Source organism: Sciurus carolinensis, chromosome X (assembly GCF_902686445.1).
Source record: "Sciurus carolinensis chromosome X, mSciCar1.2, whole genome shotgun sequence".
NCBI classification, from domain to species: Eukaryota; Metazoa; Chordata; class Mammalia; order Rodentia; family Sciuridae; genus Sciurus; species Sciurus carolinensis.
Genome location: NC_062232.1, coordinates 121,239,389 through 121,256,495, shown reverse-complemented (window position 1 = coordinate 121,256,495; position 17,107 = coordinate 121,239,389).

The window sequence follows — 17,107 nt, the reverse complement described above, 5'->3', positions numbered from 1 at the left end:
GAATAAAAGTGAATATGATAATAATTGCAATACTTTAGAGACTATAAAAACTGATTTTCATCCAGTTCTGTTATTTAAGAGCAGTAACACTAGATAGCCTCACAAAATCACCATTTTCTGTCAGCAAACTAATATAAATAACTAAGCAGGTGGGTAAGAAAGTATAAGAATAATGCCAATGGCAATATTTTTTTAAAAGTTGCAAAATGTTATGCTAATATAAAGTATTGCTATATTGCTATTCAAACTCATTTTATTTTTAAAAAATAGTATACTTACAATTTTAAGTACCAATTTCCTTACCTGTGATCTATATTTTTTCATTTACATTTAAATATTCCTCTATTGAATGCTAGGGAATTTTTCAAAGAGTTCTTGTTATTAACAAGACATATATTTTCCAATACAATTATGTAAAATAGAGGTTTGCAGAGATTCTTGGGAATATATATGCAATCTTATAACATCATCTAAAAAGACACTTTTGTGGGTTTAATTTCACTGACCCCACAATGCAGCATGGTTGCCTAGCATTCACAGTGCCTCTTTATAGAATTCATCTGAAAAATAAGTTTAGTTATTAGAAGAAAGCTGTCTCTTGAAAAACTTGAAGGATAATATCCATACATGTAATTTTACAAATTGCAAAGCACTTTCATATCCACTATCACATTGATTGCCCAAATAACCTTGTATATCAGGAGAAATCATAGGCAAAATACCTTGATACTGTTACCTCTCTTCATGCTCTAAATGATGAAATGACTTGCTGAGATTTCACTGTAAAAGTAGGTAGAGCCAGGTGTAGGCTCCAGGCCTCAGACTTCCTTGCTTTATGAGCGTTTTCCAATGCCACAACACACTTTCAACAGTACCACAGTACCTAGTAGCAAATATCATATCAAAATGAAGGTTGGGTTCCTTCCCCAATGTCTCAGATGCCCAATTTTTCAGGATTCATAGACTCGGTAATACTTTATGAAGAAAGCTGACCATGAAGCTCTGAAAAATTCATTTATGAGGCTATGTGTAAGGCAGGTTTCAAATATCACAGCACGGTTGGTTAGGATTTTTTTATTTGTTTAAAAAATATCAAAAGTCATTTTCAACACGTGATATTTTAAAGCAGCCCATATTTTTCTTATTCTAATCACCATTAATCTTTATAAATATAATATCAAGTGCATGTTATTTGCAGGTATTAATGGATTCTTACAATGAGTCATCTCCTGGTGACTCACTTGTTTATATGGCTTCTCTTCCCCTTAAATCAAGTCAGTTTTTAGCAACAATTTCCTTGGTCATGCCTTTTGCTTTTTTTTTTTTTTAATTTTGATTCATTGTACACAAATGGGATATAACTTTCATTTCTCTGGTTGTACACAAAGTGGAGTCACACCATTTGTGTAATCACACATGTACATAGGGTAATGATGTCTGTCTCATTCTATTATTTTTCCTTCCCCCCCTCCCCTCCCCACTGCTCATTTTCCTCTACACAATCCATCTTTCCTACATTCTTGCCTTACCTCCTGCCCCTTCCCCCGCATTATGTATCATCATCCACTCATCAGAGAAAACATCTGGTCTTTGGTTTTTTTGAGATTGGCTTATCTCACTTAGCATGATATTCTCCAACTCCATCCATTTACCTGCAAATGCCATAATTTCATTCTTCTTTACAGCAGAATAATATTTCATTGTGTATATATACCACAGTTTCTTTATCCATTCATCTATTGAAGGGTGTCTAGGTTGGTTCCACAATCTAGTTATTGTGAATTGAGCTGCTATGAACATTGATGCATCACTGTAGTATGCTGATTTTAAGTTCTTTGGGTAGAAACCTAGGAGAGGGATAACTGGGTCAAACGGTGGGTTCATTCCAAGTTTTCTGAGGAATCCCCATACTGCTTTCCAGAGTGGCTGCACCAATTTGCAAGGTATGAGTGTACCTTTTCCCCCATATCCTCACCAACACTTATTGTTGCTTGTATTCTTGATAATTGCCATTCTAATTGGGGTGAGATAGAATCTTAGGGTAGTTTTGATTTGCATTTCTCTCATTACTAGAGATGTTGAACATTTTTTCATATATCTGTTGATTGCTTGTAGATATTCTGTGAAGTGTCTGCTCATTTCCTTAACCCTTTTATTGATTGGGTTATTTTTATTTTTGCTGTAAAGTTTTTTGAGTTCTTTATAGATTCTGGAGATTAGTGCTCTCTCTGAAGTGCATGTGGTAAAGATTTTCTCCCACTCTGTAGGCTCTCTCTTCACATTGTTGATTGCTTCCTTTGCTGAGAAAAAGCTTTTTAGTTTGAATCTATCCCAATTATTGATTCTTACTTTTATTTTTTGTGTTTTGGAAGTCTTCTTAAGGAAGCCAACATGACGAAGATTTGGACCTACGTTTTCTTCTATTAGGTGCAGGGTCTCTGGTCTAATTCCTAGGTCTTTGATCCATTTTGAGTTGAGTTTTGTGCAGGGTGAGAAATACAGTTTAAATAATAATGAATTCTCCCTTACTCTATAGCATGATATATTTTTATATTACAGACATGTGAAACCTGTAATTCCACCCAAAAGCCTAGTGCTTTTACTCAGTATTTTAAGATTTAACAGTAGACTGCTAGAAACATGTTCTATTCTATTAGGAGCTCCTGACTTTAGCATAATATCCTGGGAAGGCTTAACATAATTGAAACATAATTATACATACAGAAAAGAACTAAGTAAGGTATAATCTGTAAGAGAGTAGATTTAGTGACTTTTGTTAATTCTCTAAATTTTAAAAGCAAATAATTCTCTGTTATTGTCCTAAGAGTTCAGCTCAATTGTATATAATACTCTCATCTGAAGCAACAAATCCAATATGAAGTGAGAAATTCTGTCTCAATCCATTACCTGGTCAAACTGTTGCCATTATATAATTTTCAAGATAACACACTGCTTATATTTTTAAATCATCAGTTAGAAATCCACAACAGTTTCTCAGGACTACTGTAACAAAGTGCCACAAAGTGGATCTCCTCAATCAAGAGATGTGTATTGTGTCACGTTTCTGAGTCTTGGGGGCTAGAAATTCAGTATCAGGGAGTGGGCAGGGCCTTCCTCCCTTTAAAGACCCTGAGAGAAGATTAGTCCCAACATTTTTCTTCCAGTTCCTCATAGTCCCAGGCACAGCTTGACTTGTCACAGCATCACTCTAATCTCTGCCTCCATGGTCACATATCATACTCCCTGTGCATCTGTGTCTCTCTGAATCTTTTTCTTAGGACATAAGTAATTACGGACCCACCTTACTCCAGTATGAGCTCATTTTACTTAAACTAATTATATCTACAATGACCTTAACTCTAAATAAGTTTCCTTTCTGAGGTACTGGGGATTAAATCATCAACAATATTTGGAAGGACAGAGTTCAACTTATAAAAGAGCTTCATTCATAGGGCTCAAAATTAAATGATCCAGTGAAAATACCTCTTTTACCCTGTGCCTCAAATGTAATTATAATTTCTTATATAAAAATTAATGATGTGTTCAAATTTCTTAGACAGTATATTCTAATTTCTTGGTTTATTATAAAAATCTCTGAGTTTCTTGATGTATAAATAGACAAATACAAATGTATATTTTTGTCTTCCCTCTTTTAAACACTAGACATCATACTAGAATATTATTCTTAACTTACACTTTCACTTAACAGGAATTTAGGAGACTTTTCTGAATAAGTAGTAACAGAGATAACTAAAGCTTATTAAAGGAGTATTAAAGGAGTTAGTGCATGGAAAGCTCATGAAAACCCTGTGAGATGAGTTCTAGTATTGTCCCCATCTTACTATGATGAAACTGATCCTTACTAAGTTGGTGTAATTTACCCAAGATTACACAGTTACTAAGTGGCAGAGCTGTGAGAGGAACGCAAGATTAGGTCTAATGTCATTGGACTAACATATTGCACTGAATTGTCACTCCAAAGGGCTTCCTCATACATTTTCAATACTAAAGTACTAGAAGCAAAAATAAAAATCAATAAATGGATGGCATCATATTAAGAAGCTTCCTCATAGCAAAGGAAATAATCAAGTGTGAAGAGAGAACCTACAGAATGTGAGAAATTCTTTGCCACTGGCTCTTCAGATAGGACATTAATTTCCAGGATAGTAACACCAATTAAACAAATAACCCAATCAATAAATGAGTAAAAGAACTGAACAGACACTTCTCAAAAGAAGAAATATGAATGGTCAACAAATGCATGAAAAATGTTCAATATCTCTAGCAATTAGAGAAATGCAAATTAAAACTACACTGAGTTTTCATCTCACTCCAACCAGAATGACAATTATCAAGTATATAAGTAAAAATAAATGTTAGCAAGGGTGTGGCAGAAAGGTACACTCATACATTGTTGGTGGGACTGAAAATTAGCACAACCACTCTGGAAAGCAGTATGGAGATTCATCAAAAAACTAGGAAGGGAACCACGATACACTCCTCGGTATATACTGGAAGAACTTTATTTATTTATTTTTAATTCATTTTTATTGTAAACAAATGGGATACATCTTGTTTCTCTGTTTGTACATAAAGTACAAGCATACCATTTGTGTAATCATACATTTACATAGGGTAATGGTGTTTGATTCATTCTGTTATTTCTTTCTCCCCCCTACCCCTCCCACCCCCCTTTTCCCTCTATACAGTCCATCCTTCCACCATTCTTGCCCCCTTCCAACCCCCTATAAGTGTCATCATCCACTTAGCAGTGAGATCATTCATCCTTTGGTATATGAGATTGGCTTATCCACTTAGCATGATAATCTCCAACTGCATCCATTTGCCTGCAAATGCCATAATTTTATCATTCTTTATGACTCAGTAATATTCCAAGGTAAGTGTGTGTGTGTGTATATATATATATATATATATATATATATATATATATATATATATCACAGTTTCTTTATCCATCAATTGAAGGACATCTAGGTTGGTTCCACAATCAGGCTATTGTGAGTTGAGCAGCTATGAACATTGTTGTGGCTGTATCACTGTAGTATGCTGATTTTAAGTCCTTTGCATAGAGGCCTAGGAGTGGGATAGCTGGGTCAAATGGTGGTTCCATTCCAAGTTTTCTAAGGAATCTCCACACTGCTTTCCAGAGTGGCTGCACTAATTTGCAGCCCCACCAGCAATGTATGAGTGTACCTGTTTCCCCACATCCTCTCCAACACCTATTGTTACTTGTATTCTTGATAATCGCCATTCTAATTGGGGTGAGATGGAATCTTAGGGTAGTTTTGATTTGCATTTCTCTTATTACTAGAGATGTTGAACATTTTTTCATATATCTGTTGATTGCTTGTAGATCTTCTTCTGTGAAGTGTCTGTTCATATCCTTAGCCAATTTGTTGATTGGGTTATTTGTATTTTTCCTGTAGAGATTTTTGAGTTCTTTATATATTCTGGAAATTACTGCTCTATCAGAAGTATGAGTGGCAAAGATTTCTCCCACTCTGTAGGCTCTCTCTTCGCATTGCTGATAGTTTCCTTTGCGAGAGAAAGCTATATAGTTTGAATCTATCCCAGTTATTGATTCTTGCTTTTATTTCTTGTGCTATGGGAGTCCTGTTAAGGAAGTCTGATCCTAAGCCAACAAGTTGAAGATTTGGACCTACTTTTTCTTCTATAAGGTGCAGGGTCTCTGGTCTGATTCTGAGGTCCTTGATCCATTGTGAGTTGAGTTTTGTGCAGGGTGAGAGATTGGGGTTTAGTTTCATTCTGTTACATATGGATTTCCAGTTTCCCAGCACCATTTATTGAAGAGGCTATCTTTTCTCCATTGCATATTTTTGGCCCCTTTGTCTAGTATGAGAAAATTGTATTTATTTGGGTTTGTGCCTGTGTCCTCTATTCTCTACCATTGATCTACCTGTCTATTTTGGTGCCAATACCATGCCATTTTTGTTACTATTGCTTTGTAATAGAGTTGAAGATCTGGTATTGCGATACCCCCTGCTTCACTCTTCTTGGTAAGGATTGCTTTAGCTATTCTGGGTTTCTTATTCTTCCAGATAAATTTCATGATTGCTTGCTCTATTTCTGTAAGGTACATCATTGGGATTTTAATTGGAATTGCATTGAATCTGTATAGCACTTTTGGTAGTATGGCCATTTTGACAATATTAATTCTGCCTATCCAAGAACATGGGAGATTTTTCCATTTTCTAAGGTTTTCTTTAATTTCTTTCTTTAGTGTTCTGTAGTTCTCATTGTAGAGGTCTTTCATCTCTTTTGTTAGATCGATTCCCAAGTATTTCATTTTTTTCAATGCTATTGTGAATGGGGTAGGTTTCCTAATTTATCTTTCTGAAGATTCATCACTTATGTATAAAAATGCATTGGAGTCATGAGCATTGATCTTATATCCTGCTACTTTACTGAATTCACTTATGAGATATAAAAGTTTTCTGGTGGAATTTCCCAGTTCCTATAAATATATAATCATTTCATCAGCCAATAGGAATAGTTTGAGTTCTTCTATTCCTATTTGTATTCCTTTAATTTCTTTGGTTTGTCTAATTCTCTGGCTAGAGTTTCGAGGACAATGTTGAACAGAAGTGGGGAAAGAGGGCATCCCTGCCTTGTTCCAGTTTTTAGGGGGAATGCTTTCAGTTTTTCACCATTTAGGATGTTATTGGACATGGGCTTAGCGTAGATGGCCTTTACATTGTTAAGGAATGTTCCCACTATCCCTATTTTTTCCTGTGTTTTGAGCATGAAGGGATGCTGTATTTTATCAAATGCTTTTTCTGCATCTATTGAAATAATCATGTGATTCTTGACTTTAAGTCTGTTGATATGGTGAATTACATTTATTGATTTCCTGATGTTGAACCAACCTTGCATCCCTGGGATAAAACCCACTTGATCATGGTGCACTATCATTTTAATATATTTTTATATTCAATTTGCTAAGATTTTGTTGAAAATTTTTGCATCAATGTTTATTAAGGATATTGGTCTGAAATGTTCTTTCCTCGATGTGTTTCTGTCTGGTTTTGGTATCATGGTGATATTGGTTCATAGAATGAGTTTGAGAGGATTCCCTCCCCCTTTATTTCATGGAATACTTTGAGAAGTATTGGAATGAGCTCTTCTTTAAACGTTTTGTAGAACTCGACTTAGAACCCATCTGGTCCCAGACTTTTCTTTGTTGGTAGGCTTTTGATGACTTCTTCTATTTCATTACTTGAAAATGATCTATTTGAATTGTGTATGTCCTCCTTGTTCAGTTTATGTAATTCATATGTCTCTAGAAACCTGTTGATCTCTTAGAGGTTTTCTATTTTTTTGGTGTATAGATTTTCAAAATAGCTTCTAATTATGTTTTGTATTTCAATCGTGTCTCTTGTGATTTCCTTGTTCATTCCAAATTTTAGTAATTTGGGTTTTCTCTCTCCTTCTCTTTGTTAGTGTGGCTAAGGATTTATCAATTTTGCTTATTTTTTCAAAGAACCAACTCTTTTCTTTTTGTTTGTTTGTTTTTTGCTTGTTTTTATTTTTTTATTGTGAACAAATGGGATACATGTTGTTTCTCTATTTGTACATGGAGTCAAGGCATACCATTTGTGTAATCATAAATTTACATAGGGTAATGTTGTTTGATTCATTCTGTTATTTTTTTCCCTTCTCCCTCACCCCTCCCACCCCTCTTTTCCCTCTATACAGTCCTTCCTTCCTCCATTCTTGCCCCCCTCCCTAACCCTAACTCTAACCCTAAAACTAACCCCTCCCATGCCCCATTATGTGTCATCATCCACTTATCAGCGAGATCATTCTACCTTTGGTTTTTTGAGATTGGCTTATCTCACTTAGCATGATATTCTCCAATTTCATCCATTTGCCTGCAAATGTCATAATTTTATCATTCTTTATGGTGGAGTATATATATTGTATATATATATGCCACAGTTTCTCTAGCCATTCATCAATTGAAGGGCATCTAGGTTGGTTCCACACTCTGGCTATGGTGAATTGAGCAGCAATGAACATTGATGTGGCTCTATCTCTGAAGTATGCTGATTTTAAGTCCTTTGGGTATAGGCCAAGGAGTGGGATAACTGTGTCAAATGGTGGTTCCATTCCAAGCTTTCTGAGGAATCTCCATACTGCTTTCCCGAGTGATTGCACTAATTTGCAACCCCACCAGCAATGTATGAGTGTACCTTTTTTCCCACATCCTCTCCAACACCTATTGTTGCTTGTGTTCTTGATAATCGCCATTCTAATTGGGGTGAGAGGGAATCTTAGGGTAGTTTCGATTGGCATTTCTCTTATTACTAGAGATGTTGAACATTTTTTCATATATCTGTTGATTACTTGTACATCTTCTTCTGTGAAGTGTCTGTTCATTTCCTTAGCCCATTAGGTGATTGGATTATTTGTATTCTTGGTGTAGAGTTTTTTGAGTTCTTTATATATTCTAGAAATTAGCGCTCTATCTGAAGTATGAGTGGCAAAGATATTCTCCCACTCTGTAGGCTCTCTCTTCATATTACTGATAGTTTCCTTTACTGAGAGAAAGCTTTTTAGTTTGAATCTATCCCAGTTGTTGATTCTTGCTTTTACTTCTTGTGCTATGGGAGTCCTCTTAAGGAAGTCTGATCCTAAGCCAACAAGTTGAAGATTTGGACCTACTTTTTCTTCTATAAGATGCAGGGTCTCTGGTCTGATTCTGAGGTCCTTGATCTATTGTGAGTTGAGTTTTGTGCAGGGTGAGAGATAGGGGTTTAGTTTCATTCTGTTGCATATGGTTTTCCAGTTCTCCCAGCACCATTTGTTGAAGAGGCTATCTTTTCTCTGTTGCATATTTTTGGCCCCTCTGTCTAGTATGAGAAAATTGTATTTATTTGGGTTTGTGTCCATGTCCTCTATTCTGTACCATTGATCTACCTGTCTATTTTGGTACCAATACCATGCCGTTTTTCTTACTATTGCTTTGTAATAGAGTTGAAGATCTGGTATTGCGATACCCCCTGCTTTGCTCTTTCTACTGAGGATTTCTTTAATTATTCTGGGTTTTTTATTCTTACAGATGAATTTCATAATTGCTTGCTCTATTTCTGTAAGGTACATCATTGGGATTTTAATTGGAATTGCATTGAATCTGTATAGCACTTTTGGTAGTATGGCCATTTTGACAATATTAATTCTGCCTATCCAGGAACATGGGAGATCTTTCCATCTTCTAAGGTTTTCTTTAATTTCTTTCTTTAGTGTTCTGTAGTTCTCATTGTAGAGGTCTTTCAATTCTTTTGTGATATTGATTCCCAAGTATTTTATTTTTTTCGATGCTATTGTGAATGGGGTAGTTTTCCTAATTTCTCTTTCTGAAGATTCATCACTTATGTATAAAAATGCATTGGATTTATGAGCATTGATCTTATAACCTGCTACTTTACTGAATTCACTTATGAGTTCTAAAAGTTTTCTGGTGGAATTTCCAGGTTCCTCTAAATATATAATCATGTCATCAGCGAACAGGGATAGTTCGAGTTCTTCTTTTCCAATTGGTATCCCTTTAATTTCTTTGATTTGTCTAATTGCTCTGGCTAGAGTTTCAAGGATGATGTTGAATAGAAGTGGTGAAAGAGGGTATCCCTTCCTTGTTCCAGTTTTTAGGGGTAATGCTTTCAGTTTTTCACCATTTAGAATTATATAGGCCATGGGCTTAGTGTTGATGGCCTTTACAATGTTAAGGAATGTTCCCACTACCCCAATGTTTTCTAGTCTTTTGACCATGAAGGGATGATGTATGTTATGGAATGCTTTTTCTGCATCTATTGAAATAATCCTGTGATTCTCAAAGAACCAACTCTTTTCTTTGTTAATTTGTTTGATTGTTTCTTTTGTTTCAATATTGTTGATTTCAGCTCTGATTTTAACTATTTCCTGTCTTCTACTACTTTTGGTGGTGGTCTGTTCTTTTTCTCAGGCTTTGAGCCATAGTGTTAGGTCGTTTATTTGTTGATTTTTTTTTTCTTTTATTGAATGCACTCTATGAAATAAATTTTTCTCTAAGAACTCCTTTCATAGTGTCCCAGAGATTTTGATATGTTGTTTCTTTGTTCTCATTTACCTCTAAGAATTTTTTAATTTCCATCCTGATGTCTTCTGATATCCATTCATCATACAATAGCATATTGTTTAATCTACAGGTATTGGAGTAGTTTCTGGTTTGTACTCTTAATTTATTTCTTATTTCAATCCAATATGATCTGATAGAATTCAAGGTAGTATCTCTATCTTTTTGTATTTGCTAACATTAGCTTTGTGGCATAATATATGGTGTATTTTTGAGAAAGAACCATGTGCTGCTGAGAAGAAAGTGTATTCGCTCTTTGTTGGATGGTATGTTCTATAAATGTCTTTTGAGTCTAAATTATTGATTGTGTTTTTGAGATCTCTGGTTTCTTTGTTCAATTTTTGTTTGGAGGATCTGTCCAGTGGTGAGAGAGGTGTGTAAAAATCGCCTATTATTATTGTGTTGTGGTCTATTTGATTTCTGGAATTGAGAAGGATATGTTTGACGTATATGGATGAGCCACTGTTTGGGGCATAGATATTTATGATTGTTATGTCTTGCTGATTTATGCTTCCCTTAAGTAGTAGGAAATGTCCTTCTTTATCCCTTCTGACTAACTTTGGCCTGAAGTCCTCATTATCTGATATTAGGATGGCTACTCCAGCTCTTTTGCTGTGTCCATGTGCATGGTATGTTTTTCCCATCCTTTCATCTTTAGTCTGTGGTTATCTCTTTCTATGAAATGAGTCTCTTGTAGGCAGTAAATTGTTGGATCTTTCTTTTTAATCCAATCTTTCAGTCTATGTCTTTTGATTGATGAGTTTAGGCCATTAACATTCAGGGTTTTTATTGAGATATGATTTGTGTTCCTGGTCATTTGGCTCATTTTTTTTTTTTTTTTGACACGACTTGATTTCTCCTTTATTTGGTTGTTCCTTTAGGGTAGTTCCTCCCTTTGCTGATTTATGTCGTTGTAATTCATCTCTTCCTCATGGGATATTTTGCTGAGAATGTTCTGTAATGCCAGCTTTCTTTTTGTAAATTCTTTTAGCTTTTGTTTATCATGGAAGGATTTTATTTCCTCATCAAATCTGAAAGTAAGTTTTGCTGGGTTTAAGACTCTTGGTTGGCATCCATTTTCTTTCAGAGCTTGAAAAATGTTGTTCCAGGCCCTTCTAGCTTTTAGGGTCTGGATTGAATAACCTGCTGATATCCTTATTGGTTTCCCCGTGAATATATTTGATTCTTTCCTCTCGCAGCCTTTAAAATTCTGTCTTTATTTTCTATGTTAGGTATTTTCATTATAATATGCCTTGGTGTGGGTCTATTGTAATTTTGTGTTTTTCGAGTACTATAAGCCTCTTGTACTTGATTTTCCATTTCATTCTTCAGATTTGGGAAATTTTCTGATATTATTTCATTGAATAGATTGTTCATTCCTTTGGTTTGTTTCTCTAAGCCTTCCTCAATCCCGATAATTTTTAAATTTGGCCTTTTCATGATACCCCATAGTTCTTTTGATTCTGTTCATGATTTCTTACCATCTTCTCTGTTTGGTCAACTTTTTTTTCAAGATTAAATATTTTGTCTTCAGTGTCTGAGGTTCTGTCTTCCAGGTGTTCTATCCTATTGGTTATGCTTTCTATGGAATTTTTAACTTGGTTTATTGTTTACTTCATTTCAAGGATTTCTGTTTGTTTGTTTTTTTTTTCAGTATCTCTAACTCTTTATTGAAATGATCTTTTGCTTCCTGTATTTGCTCTTTTAACTGTCGATTGGTGCAATCATTCAATGCCTGCATTTGCTCTTTCATCTCCTCATTTGCTTCCCTGATCATTTTGATTATGTACATTCTGAACTCCCTTTCTGACATTTCTTCTGCCCTGCTGTCTTTGGATTTTATTGCTATAGCATCTAGGTTTGTTTGGGACATTTTCTTCCCTTGTTTTCTTATATTGCTCAGGTATCTACCCCTCTACTAGTGAAATTCTGGGATATTGCAGATTTCCTCTATTGACTCATATGGTCTCTGTAGATTTCCAATAACTCACCTCTTAGCCTACAGTAGCCTGACGTCTTGGAGGAACTTGATAATGGGGTGCTCCATTAGGAAGCTGGCCTTCTAGGGGTGGTGGCCTTCAGGTGGGGTATATTCCCCGGTGGCTCTGAGTTGGTCCTGAGTCTCTCAATACCTCCTCTCCTTGGCTCTTGGGTCTTGTCAAAGGTCCTCTAGTCTCCTGTAGGTGTCATCAAGAAGGGAGTTGCCCTTCCAATGATGATGGCCACGCCCTCAGGAGTAATTCAAAATGCCTGCACAAGCCTATAAAGAAGCCTCTGGCTAGCTCTGTGATGGCAACAAACCTCGGTGTGTTGTTGGGCGGGGTTGTTCAGTGATGGTGTCTGTCTTTGACCTGCTGGTCGGCGGGTTGGCTACCCGCCACCCAGCTCCACTAGGCAGGTGTGTTGGGTGCCTGCCTGCTACTTCTGTGATGCAAGCGACCTGACTCACCCACTAGCTCGTTCCACGACTGTGACCAACCAATGATGGCACCAACCTAGGTCATTTGTCAACTCTTAATCACATATATTTTTAATCTCAGATGCACTTTTTCTCCTATAAATTTATTTTGGGTCATTTTAAAATCTTCCATGACTTTATGACTTTTGCTGGTAAATGGATGGAATTGGAGATTATCATGCTAAATGAAATAAGCCAGTCCACAAATTCAGTCTGATGCTTTTTGTGATATGCACAAGATAATCCAAAATAATGGGGGGGGATACAAAAAAAAGAATAGAAGTAAGATCAAAGGAGTAGACAAAAGAGAATGAAAGGAAGGGAGGAGGAATGGAGGAATGAGATAGGAAAAATCAGTAGAATGAATGAATCTGACTTAACTTTCCAATGTATATTTATGAATATAAAATCTCACAATCATGTACATTCACAAGATACTAATTTTAAAAAAAGTATAAATAAATAGATCAGTAGAGTAGAGGGAAGGGAACCGGTGGGAGGAAGAGAGGGGAAGGGTAAATACTTCCCCTTCCAATTCAGAACAAATTATATTCCGTGTTTTTATTATTATGTCATAGTATATTCTATTGTCATGTATAACTAAAAAGAACCAGTTTTTTAAAAAAAGCAAAAATAGTGAGATCATAATTCCAATTAATTTCAGCAAGTCATTTTACCTTTTGGAAATTTACATGGAATGTGGTCAAAGTTACCTACTTATTTTCCTGGCAATTCACATTTGTATTGTTTTAAATCATTGCTTTATGAATGAGTTTGTAATGAGTAACCTCATGTATTTATCTTTTTACACACACAGAGAAATATGTATGAGCTCCTTTCACAAAGTGGAGTTGTTGGTCAAATGATATACACATTTGAAATTTTGATATATATTGCCAAATTTCATTCCAATCTGTACCCTAACTAGCAAAGAATGAATGTATCTATTAAAATAGTTTTGAAAAATACTAAAATGAGGACAATACTAGAATTCACCTCACAGGATTTTTGTATCACCAAGACATTTGGTCATAGCCAACCTGGCAGTTTAAACATGACTTTCAAGTCGTTGGCCATGGATTTCTTGTATTATGTGTCAGCATGGTCAGTCATCTCTTCTATATCAAAGGAGATTAATTCCAAGAGATAAAAGGACATGTTTTTCTCTCAGGGTGTCAGTTTTTTCCTTGTAATGTTTTTATTTCTTATTTTTATTTAGTATCATGTTTATAACTTTTGCTTATATTTCATGAAATAAAATTTATCAATAATTTTTAAAATAATTTATTTTTTTCATTGACAAATTTTACTTGTGTCTATTTATAGGATATGGTGCAAAATTTTGATCTATACATACATTGTGCAAAGATTACATCAAGGTAATTGGCATATCCATCAAATCACTACCTTAATTTTTGTGGTGAGAATATTAAAAATTCATTAGTTCAGCAACTTTGAAATATATACTGCATTAACATTAACTGTGATTACCATGAGTGCAATAGAATATTAAAATTTGTTCCTCCATTTCAACTGAAACTCATTTCTTTTTAGGTTTTTCTGATTTCAAACTATAGATTTAATTGCCTCTCCCACTCCCCTGACTTTTATGAAACATTTGGCAAAGAATTACATATATACACAAATATATATGTATGGAATACAATATTATGTTTCAATATATATTTACATTGTGAAAAGATTAAGTGAAGCTCAGAAAACATGACTATTATGTCACATATTTATCAGTATTCTGTGTAAAATATTTAAATCTACTCTTTTAGCAATTTTGAAATATAAAATATATTATTATTTATTATAGTCACCATTCTGTACAATGGACTACTGAAGCTTATTCTTCCTATCTGATTAAAATTTTATACCCTTTGATCAATATCTGCCTATCTGCTGCCCTTCCCCAGTCTTTGGTAACCACCCTTATACTCTTTATCTCTACAAGGTATCTATAAAATATCATGAATTTATTTGTTTTTCTGGACTTGACTTATCTCATTTAACAGAATGTCACCTATGTTTATCCCTGTTGTCCTGAATGGCAGGGTTTAATTCTTTTTATGGCTGAATAATATTCCATTATGCACATTTTCTTTATCTATTTGTATACTGATAAACGTTTATGTTGTTTTTATATATTGACTATTGTTAATAGTGCTGAATTGAACATGGGTATGCAGGTATCTCTTCAGCTTATTCATTTCAATTCCTTTAGATAGGCCCCCAGATTGGAATTACTGGATCATAAGGCAATTCTATTTGTAATTTTCTGAGTATCCTCCATATCATTATCCATGATGGTCCTTAGTTATCATAACGTTATATTTTATTTTTCATCTTCTCATAGAATTAGTTCCTTTCCAGTACTCTTGCAGAATGTTCTGCATTTACATTTTTTTCTGTGGAACATTATAATAGCTTTTTCCTCTTTTTCCACCAAATAGTGTTGGTGTTTCCATTGAGTTTCTATTAAATTTATGTAGGAAACATTATTAACAATTCCTATTCAGGGATTATATATTGCCTATTTTCTTTTTTATCATTCAAGAGTGGTTTTACAGTTTCCTTTATATAAAACTTCCCTAATACTTTTAACATTTTCCTACATATTTTATCTTTTTGTTGCTATTGTTAAGGTGTGATTTCTTATAATGTTTTCTATTCCATTAAAACAACAAATCTAATAGTTGCACATATGAAACTTGTTTATCTTCAGCATGTTGTGTTGCACCTCTCGGTATTACTGATTTTTGTTACTTTTTTCCAATTAATTTTTATTAGTTTTCTATAAATTCCATTGCATCATGTCAAAATAGGGATAATTTTATTTCCTCTTTCTCAATTTGTATCTAAATTATTTCACTCATTCAATTGTTTTAGCAAGATTTTCCAATATAACATTAAATAAAATATTAATAGTGGAAATTCTGAACTAACTACTTTAGTGGAAATGCATCAAGTATTTCTCCATTAAACTTAATGCTACCTTTTGTGGTAAGAATTTTATTATATTAAGAAAATATACATGCACCCTTCTTTTGTTAGCTTTCAAATTAAGTTTATTCAGTTGTGCCACATGAATTCCAGCATTTATATGGAGCCAATCAAAATTTTTCTTAGATCTTCTATGATGATGGATTCAATTAGTAGATTTTCTATTACTATACTGTCCTTGCACCTGTGAAATAAACCCCACTCACTCACTGTGAATTTGTTCTTTTGATGTCCTATAGAATTGCTAGTATTGCATGTTGAATTTTTTTCATTACTCATTATTGATTTGAACCCAGGAGCTCTTTACCACTGAGTTACATCCCTAGACCTTTTTATTTTATTTTATTTATTTTTGAGACAAGATCTTGCTAAGTTGCCAAGGTCAACCTTGAATTTACCATCCTCCTCCACATTCCCTACTAAGTAAGTCATCCCAGAAGATAAGGAACAAATTAAGTAACTGAAATCACATTGATTGTTAAATCAATCTCAAATACAAAGTGAGAAATTGGGGACAGTAGATAGAAGATCATCACAGGAGAATATTCAAGTGGAATGGAAATCCCACAGTAATTTAATTCAGGAGTTGTTATGGTTTGGATATAAAGTGACTCCCAAAGACTCATGTATTGAAGCCTTGGTACCCATGCAGCAATGTTCAGAGGTGAGACCTTTAGGAAATGATTGAATCATGATAGCTGTCACCCCATCAGTTGGTCAATACATTGACAAATTCATAATCCAAAATCATTATTTGGGAGATGGTGGAAACTTTTAGGGGGCTGGGACCTGGTTGGAGGAAGTAGGTCTAGGGGTAATACTTGACAGCATATTCTTGTCCCTAACCCTTTTCTCTCTCACTCTCTCTGCTTCCTAGCTGTCATGAAGTGAGCAGCTTTGTTCTGCCACACCCTTCTGCCATCACGTTCTACCTCTCTTTGGGCCCAAAGTAATGGAGTCAGCTGAGCATGCACTGTAACCTCTGAAACCATAAATCAGAATAAATCTTTCTTCCTTTAAGTTGTTCATGTCAGGTATTCTAGTCTCAGTGATGAAAAGCTACCCAAAATAGGAATCATATATAATTGCCACCTCCCCATGCACATTACCTATCTCTGTGTAGATAAGATTACCAGCTTTTTTCTTTCTTGGTACTGGAGATTGAACCCAGGGATGTTTTGCAACTGAACCACATCCCCATCCATTTATTTTTTATTTTGAGACAAGGTCTCACTAAGTTGCTTAGGGTCTGCTAAATAACTGAAGCTAGCTTTGAACTCGTGATCCTCCTGCCTCAGTCTCTTGAGTTGCTAGGAATGCAGGCATGCACCACTGCAGCCAGTCACACATTTTTTAGGATGAACATTGGATAAATGTTACCTGGGACCGTCACATATTTCCTCAATCAGAGAAAAGTAGTTATGTAAGAGTGCCTAAGACTGGATATAGCTCTAGATATCCAACTAGCATGGTCAACAGCTGTGTAT